Source organism: Glycine max, chromosome 5 (assembly GCF_000004515.6).
Source record: "Glycine max cultivar Williams 82 chromosome 5, Glycine_max_v4.0, whole genome shotgun sequence".
NCBI lineage: Eukaryota > Viridiplantae > Streptophyta > Magnoliopsida > Fabales > Fabaceae > Glycine > Glycine max.
Window position 1 is genome coordinate 16,712,375 of NC_038241.2, and position 9,291 is coordinate 16,721,665.

The window sequence follows — 9,291 nt, forward strand, 5'->3', positions numbered from 1 at the left end:
ATCCACAACAGGTTCAGGAGGTAACTCCTCTGGGTCCTCTTCAGGATCCTCTTCAGAGGATGACACTTCTATCACTTGAACTGGCTCCACTAGTCGATATGGGGTAGGTGTAGGTAGTATCCACTCCACAGGCTGCTGAAGTGTGCGTGCGGGTTCCTCCGGATGTACTAATGAAGTAGCAGTGAGTCGAATTGTGCCACGGAATCGGCACCTCTCATTGCCTTCGAGGGTCTCCCAAACTCCCTCTAGGCACTCCATCACCACGCGATCATGGATTAACTGCGTTGCCATCGCGATCTACAAGAAATAAAAGAAAGAGGGTAGACTCTTTCATAAGAAATCTAACTACAGGTAACAACACAATGCATCCCATAACCGCTGCGTATAGTCAAAAGGTCTCTCTCAAGGGATTTCCTCTCTGGTAATCGATTACCAAAGTATGTAATCGATTACCAGTGCCCAAACACGAATTACACAACTTTTGCACTTGGAAATCTACAATTTACACTGTGTAATCGATTACACCTAAATGGTAATCGATTACCAGTGGCAGGTAGCACTGTGTAATCGATTACACCAAACTGGTAATCGATTACCAGTGCCCTATCACCCTGTGTAATCGATTACACCCCATTGGTAATCGATTACCAGAGGCCATTTTAACTTCCTGTCTCCATTTTTAAGCCCAGTAATCGATTACACACCCTTGGTAATCGATTACCAGAGGCCAATTTCCAGATACCACTCAAGATTCATAGCTGGCCAGCCGCCACACAAGCCTCCTTGCTTTGTGGTCTTTGTTCTTTTATTGGTTGACTGCCAGGAGCTCGCCTGTTTAGGTACATCACAGGTTCTCACTGATTGACTATGCCCGGGTTGGGTCGGGATTGGTCAAGCTTGGTTTTGGGCAATAGCACCCCACCTGACGTCCCCAAGGTCTCCTGACCCCCGCGACATATCTCCAGGTACCACTCTGTGGTCAACAAACAAAAGTAGGAAGACTGACTCTTCCACGCTTTCTCACATCAAGCTTAGTGGATTATGGGGCACCCGTCATATGTGGTACTAGGTGGCGATCGGGCGATGGCGCAAATCAACTCTCCCACTTCCACAAATCAAACATTAACGTACCATCCCCAGTTGCCCACCTTCAAATTGAGCTCACACACTCCCACGTAGCCCTTATCCTCGTTCCTTTCAACACCGGGTCCCCATCAACCCCTCCAAGCTTCCACAATATCCAAGAAATTCAATTTCCAAATATTATGAACTACCCTAAATCAAGAAAACAGAGTAGAGGCAGAAAACTCTGCCCAAAACACATTCAAATATCACAACTTTCCATACTCAAATACCCCAGTAACATTCTCTTTGTTCTGATTCGTTAACCGTTGGATCGACTCGAAAATTTTACTGGAGGTTCCTAGTACATAAATCTACATTTTCACCGTTGGGATCGGCTAGAAAATGTCTAGAACCCAATATGTACTACCTTTCCCATAACCAACAATGCACAAGCATTTTTCTGCACACATCAAAAATCTGCTGCACAATTCAACAACATTTTTCTGCATAATAGGGCAGATTTCGAAATCCATCTTGCCCACATCCAATTTTTCTCAAATTGGATCCTAAAAGTCCTAAATCATGTATAAATCATATTTAAACCAAAAACAAGCTTTAGACCAAAGCAATTCAAAATCTAGGTATCCAAAACCCATCAATTTAGTGGATTTTCAAGGTTTGAGAAGTGAAAATGAGAATTGGTTAATTTTGGGGTAATCTCTCATCTCAATCAAGTCTATAACATTGACTTAGAATTGCTCAAACTGGTTTTAAGGTGAAAACCCCAGCTATTCAAAATTTGACCTCTCAACACCCAATTTAGCCTAGAAAAGGCTCTTTTCTTTCGCATTAGTCACTAATCTTCCTCATTTGCTCTGCCCAAGCTTACCTACAAGTCCTAATTGACATTCTAAACTAGAATCAACTCACTTTAGACTCCAATTTACACTAACCCCAAATTTAGCTTCTCTAACCCTCAAAATCTCACACTTTTCTACCTACAACATTGTCATTCTCACATTTAACCCTAAATTAACTTTCCCCATCATCTCTACCAGTTTTCTATCAACAATTTCAGCACACAAACATCACAAAGCATCATCATAAAACCCTAACACATAATGGGTAGCTTTACTCACATTAAACATGTCAAGTTTAGCATGCTTTCAACAAATTCCTTCACAAATAACTACCATAAGGCATTAACCTAGTAGAACTACCCATCATATCTCCCAAAAACCCAATACCCACGAATTTCATGTGAGAAGAAGTCCACCTATACCTGAAATTCGAATTCCCACAACGTAGAGGTGTGCTTCACGACACCAAAAATGACTTCCTTTTGCAATTTGGAGTAGAAATGATGAGCAATTTTGGAGCTTCAAAGGGCAACAATGGTGGAGAAGAAAGGAAGAAGAAAAGCAACGTGGGAAGAGGGAGGAAAAGCTTTTTCTGAAATCTGAATGGAGAGAGAGAATTTGGCTTTTATTTTAAAAAGATTTTCTCTTTCCTTTTTCTAAAAGCAATGCCGCATGTCTCATTTTGAGTGGAGCAAAAGGGGCCCACCTCTTCCCCTTGATGTGACTTCATACTCAGCCACAAGGAGAGAAAAAATTTGACCTTTTGAATGCTAAAATTCTGCCTCGATTTGCGTACCGCTTCTCTGGTTCCAGTTTCTCGTGTTTCTTTGCACCCGTCGGGGCCCGTTTTCAAAAGTAGGCAATATATATATCAAAATGCTCAGAATGAAACCCTGAGTGTGGTTCAGAGGTTGGTTTTGTTAAATTTTAAGTTGCACGCAAAACGATAATTTTTAGACTAATTAATGGAGGATTAATCTATAACTGTCCAGTTATGGATTTCTCTTCGCTAATTAATCTAACTCGCGTATCTTTCCCCCAATGTACATACTTACCACAACTATATATATATACACTGAATAATACATATGTATATAATTATTTAAAATATAACGCTTACAAAATTTCGGGTAGAAATTCTAGGATGTCACAAGGTTAGTTTCAATGCATCTACTAAGAACTCTATCCAGACTATCCAAACATGCATCAAAAGAGGATCCATAAACAGTAAAATCATCCATAAACACCTCTATGCTGCTCTCTAAAAAATCACTGAAAATGCTAAGCATACACCACTGGAAGGTACCAGAGGCGTTGCATAGGCCAAAGGGCATCCTCCTATAGGCAAAAGTGCCAAAGGGACAGGTGAATATGGTCTTTTCTTGATCCTCAGAAGCAATATGAATTTGTAAATAACCAGAAAAACCATCAAGAAAACAGTAATGAGATTTACTTGCCAAGAGCTCAAGCATTTGATCAATGAATGGCAGGGGAAAATGATCTTTTCTGGTTACCTGGTTCAGCCTCCTATAATCAATACAGACTCGCCAGCTATTCTGCACTCTTGTGGGGATAAGCTCATCCCTTTCATTCTTGATCACTGTGAGACCTGTCTTCTTAGGAACCACTTGGACTGGACTCACCCACTGGCTGTCAGAAATGGGGTAGATGATTCCAGCTTGTAAGAGCTTGGTCACTTCCTTTTTCACCACATCTAGAATGACGGTTTGAGTCGCCGCTGTGGCTGCCTTACTGGCTTAGCTCCATCCTCTAAAAGTATCCTATGCATGCAGGTAGATGGGCTAATACCAGGAATGTCTACTAAAGTCCATCCAATGGCCTTCTTGTGCTTCTTGAGCACTAGCAACAACTTCTCCTCTTGCTCAGCAGCAAGGGATGCAGAGATGATCACTGAAAATTTTTCCTTGTCCTCCAAGTAAGCATACTTGAGGGTTGCTGGTAAGGGCTTCAACTCTGGTGTGGGTGGTGGCTGAACAGTGGGAGGAACCAGGGTAGGAGAAGAAGAAGGTTCCTCAGCCTGTACCTCATAAAGCAAGTCAGAAGTATATGTACTTCCTGCAACATGGTTAGTGCATTCTGACTCTGAAAAATCAACATCAAGAGGTACAACACCATACTCAAATTCAAATTCACTCTCAGCATAAAAATCAGATACTGGATCAAATTCAAACTCAGGTTCAGAGTCAATGCATAAAGAATGACAAGTATGAAAATCAGATAAAAATGGATGTCTCCTATCATGAAGAGGATCAAAATCAAACATATAATCGTCAACAATCTGATCAATTATCTCAGCACGAAAAATAGAATGATCCTCATATGGATGTTTCATGGCATCAAGAATGTTAAAATGAACAACAATATCACCAAATTCCATAGACAATGTGCCAGCATAAACATCTATCTTGGTTTGGGCTGTTTTCATAAATGGCCTGCCTAAAATAATTGGAACTGAACCATGAGAAAATCCCTCTTCCATATTAAGAACATAAAAATCAACAAGAAAAATAAGTTCACCTACCCGAACCAGCACATCCTTTATAAAACCTGCGAGGTAAGCAACACTTCTATTTGCCAAATGAATCACCACATCTGTAGATTGCAAGGGTCCAAGAGATAAAGAATTGAAAATGGACAGAGGCATGACACTAACTGATGCTCCTAGATCTAGCATGGCATTCTCAAATTTATTGTTCCCAATAATGAAAAGTATACAGAAAGTACCTGGATCCTTACATTTCTCAGGAATGTGAGGAACAGATTTACCTATCAATGTTGACACATTTCTACCCATGCTAATCCTTTCATTGCCTTTGAGCTTCCTTTTGTGGGTGCACAGCTCCTTTAGAAACTTGGCATATCTTGGAATCTTCTTGATGACATCTAGCAGAGGTATGTTTACCTCTACTTTCCTGAAGGTCTCCAAGATCTCCTTTTCCGCTTCTTCCATTTTTTTGTTTGGAATTGCTCTAGGTGGGAACCGAAGAGGGATAAGAGGCTACGGTAAGTCAGAATTACTAGAAGAAGGTCCACCTACATGAAATTTTTGTTAGGAAGCTTTCTCTTTTGTTCAACTATCTCATCCTCCTTTTTAGGTGTAGAATGAAGCTTGAGAGGTGTCGCAACCTACCCTTTGGCGGGAGGGCAACGCGTGACTCGCGGGTGCGTGTTCCAAGAAAGGAATACGTGTGGAGTCGCCACCAACGTTTATTTGAGGAAAATGTCGGAAAAAACGAATAAGACGTGGTCTACGAACTTTAAATGAAAGGTTCGGGAGTTGTATTTACGCACGGGGAAGGTATTAGCACCCCACACGTCCGTCACAAGGGATGACAACCTTTAATCAAATGTGCAAATATGACTTCAATTTATGTTATCTTCCCTTTTTACGTTCTTATGTATTTTTATGCCTTTTTATATTTTTGTCTTTTTGTGGTCGACAAGGGTGTTTCCCTTTGCTCCTACGTATTCCTCAATTGTGATGAGAAAATCAGACCTACGTAGTTCTTTTGTGAACAAAGCGTTTTGGTTAAGCTTTTTTATCCTTTTTTGCAAGATATGTTTTTATTGAATGAAAGGTCATTTAAGGCGTTGGACGATTAGACAATCTTTCGATTCTTTCTATCCTGAACATTTTTCTCCTTCACTCCTCCCCATATTTATAGGAAAATAGGGGAGGAGCTTGCCACCCAGCTCGCCCAGGTGAGCTAGGTTGCTTCCTCCAGAAGCAACCGCCTTTTGGAGGAATATCCTGGAAGGCCCAAGTGGGCCTGGTTGCTATTTGAACCCCGTTTTTACTAAATACACACCCTACCTTTTTTTGGTGATTATTTTTCTGTAAAGTTACGGAAACTTAAGAATTTCGTAATGATACTTGTTTTCTTTTCGTAATGTTGCAGAACCTTACGAATTATGTAATCCCTTTTTTGCCTTCCGGAACGTTACGGAACTTTACGGATTGCGCACTAACACTTCCTTTTAACTTCCGGCATGTCATGAAACTTCACGGATTGTGCTACAACGCTTTTCTTTTGGCTTCCGGCATGTCTTGGAACTTCACAAATTACCTAACGATGGGTGCCAAATACCTTGAAGTGGTCAAACGAGGGTCGTATTCCAACAACGGATGGTCCCCAGACAAAATTAGGGTATGACAGTTGTCCCTCTTTACTTGTCTTTTATTGGAGATAAAAGGGAAGTAAAGATAAGACACTAATTTCGTTCGAGCGAAACACCATTCGGCCAGTGAACCTCCCTACCAGCGGAACCTACAAAAATTTGAAAATGATCAGTACCGACACATCATCCTGATACTGTTGAATTTGTTCCTCTTGGTTGATACAAGACGCAGAATGACCATAATTTGTCTCTGCGTTTTGTTGGACACGATCGAGCCTGGGCGGCGAGACACAGAATGACCATAATTTGTCTCTGCGTGCCACCGGACACGATCGCCTCTGGATGGCAAAAAGGTGCACGGAATAACCATAATTTGTCTCCGCCCACCTCTCGACTTACTGTCCCCGAATGAAAAAGGGTGCAGAGTCTGTCTCTGTGTGTTTACCACCCAACTTGCTGTTCTTGAATGATAAAGGGCGCAGAATTCGTCTATGCGCGTTTATCACCCAATTTGCGACACCTGAATGGCAAAGGGCGTAGAATTTGTCTATGCGCGTTTACCACTCGACTCGCTGCTCCTGAATGATAAAGGGCACAAAATCTGTCTCTGCGCATTTACCACCCAACTTGTTGTTCCTGAATGATAAAGGGCGCAGAATTCCTCTATGCGCGTTTATCCACTCAGCTTGCTACTCTTGAATGATAAAGGGCACAGAATTTGTCTCTGCGTGTTTACCACCCAACTAACTACTCTTGAATGATAAAGGGCGCAAAATTTGTCTCTGCGCGTTTACCACCCAACTTGTTGTTCCCGAATGATAAAAGGCGCAGAATTTGTATTTGTGCGTTTACCACTCGACTTACTGCTCTTGAATGATAAAGGGCGCAAAATTCGTCTATGCGCGTTTACCACCCAACTTACTGCTCTTGAATGATAAACGGCGCAGAATTCGTCTATGCGTGCTTACCACCCAACTTGTTGTTCCCGAATGATAAAGGGCACAGAATTTGTATCTGCACGTTTACCACTTGACTTGCAAAATCTGAATGCCAAAGGGCGCAGAATTTGTCTCAGCGCATTTACCACTCGACTCATTGCTCCTGAATGATAAAGGGCGCAGAATTCGTCTATGCGCATTTATCACTCATTGAGCGTGCGGATGACCGTAATTTGTCTCCGCATGTCATCGGGCCCGCCGCCTCCGGATGACAAAAGGCACCAAAGAAGACGTTAGAGTCTGCGTGCTATCATGCTTTAAGTCTTAGAGATAGCAAAAGAAAGTTTTTAAAAGTGCGGATAACCACTTGGGTATCCCTGCATGTCATCGGGCCCGCCGCCTCTAGATGACAAAAGGCGCAGAAGACAACGTTAGTCTCTGCGTGCTATCATGCTTTGAGTCTTAGAGATAGCAAAAGTGCGGATAACCACTTGGGTATCTCCGCATGTCATCAAGCCCGCCGCCTCTGGATGACAAAAGGCGCAGAAGACGATGTTAGTCTCTGCGTGCTATCATGCTTTGAGACTTAGAGATAGCAAAAGTGCGGTTTACCACCTGGATATCCTTGCATGTCATCGGGCCCGCCGACTCTGGATGACAAAAGGCGCAGAAGACGACGTTAGTCTCTGCGCGCTATCATGCTTTGAGTCTTAGAGATAGCAAAAGTGCGGTTAACCACCTGGGTATCCCCACATGTCATCGGGCCCGCCGCCTCTGGATGACAAAAGGCGTAGAAGACGACGTTAGTCTCTGCGTGCTATCATGCTTTGAGTCTTAGAGATAGCAAAAGTGTGGATAACCACTTGGGTATCTCTGCATGTCATCGGGCCTGCCGCCTCTGGATGACAAAAGGTGTAGAAGATGACGTTAGTCTCTGCGTGCTATCATGCTTTGAGTCTTAGAGATAGCAAAAGTGCGGTTAACCACCTGGGTATCCCGCATGTCATCGGGCCCGCCGCCTCTGGATGACAAAAGGCATAGAAGACGACGTTAGTCTCTGAGTGCTATCATGCTTTGAGTCTTAGAGATAGCAAAAGTGCGGTTAACCACCTGGGTATGCCGCATGTCATCGGGCCCGCCGCCTCTGGATGACAAAAGGCATAGAAGACGACGTTAGTCTCTGCGTGCTATCATGCTTTGAGTCTTAGAGATAGCAAAAGTGCGGATAACCACTTGGGTATCTCTGCATGTCATCGGGCCCGCCACCTCTGGATGACAAAAGACGCAGAAGACGACCTTAGTCTCTGCGTGCTATCATGCTTTGAGTCTTAGAGATAGCAAAAGTGCGGTTAACCACCTGGGTATCCCCGCATGTCATCGGGCCCGCCGCCTCTAGATGACAAAAGGCACAGAAGACGATGTTAGTCTCTACGTGCTATCATGCTTTGAGACTTAGAGATAGCAAAAGTGCGGTTAACCACCTGGGTATCCCTGCATGTCATCGGGCTCGCCGCCTCTGGATGACAAAAGGCGCAGAAGACGACGTTAGTCTCTGCGTGCTATCATGCTTTGAGACTTAGAGATAGCAAAAGTGCGGTTAACCACCTGGGTATCCCCGCATGTCATCGGGCCCGCCGCCTCTGGATGACAAAAGGCGCAGAAGATGACTTTAGTCTCTGCGTGCTATCATGCTTTGAGACTTAGAGATAGCAAAAGAAAATTTAAACGGATAACCACTTGGGTATCTCCGCATGTCACGTGACTCCAGGGTCAGTATGATAGAAATTGTGGGGCGGCCAGTAAAAGCGAGGCTCTTGCTCCTACGTATCCTCAATAGGGAACTCAGACCTACGTAGTTCTGGATAACTTGTGAGACTAAAATAGTCTCGGTGTTTTCTTCACTAAAATGCGAACACGCGTTAGTAAAGAGACAAAACTTCCAACCAATTAGAGCAACATATGTATTTCGGATGAAAAACAATGTGTCTACCGGGGAAGGGGAGTATGCTGATGAAATCTTCTCATAACCACAAATGAGATTTTGGATGTTTAGCATTTTGTTTCTAAATGACCATTTAGAGGAAACACTAGGTTCAACAAAAATAGATGAAAATCACTCAAAGTGTATTAATCTCACACAGGTAAGTGTTTCGTCCTAATTCCTAACCATAGATATGCCATGACTTGATCTTGCAAATCATTTCTTATCAAATCAAAGATTACATGCGTGATCATGGATCAGTAGGACTTTTTCTTGGGAATGGTGTTTTTTTGTGGGAATTTTGGCT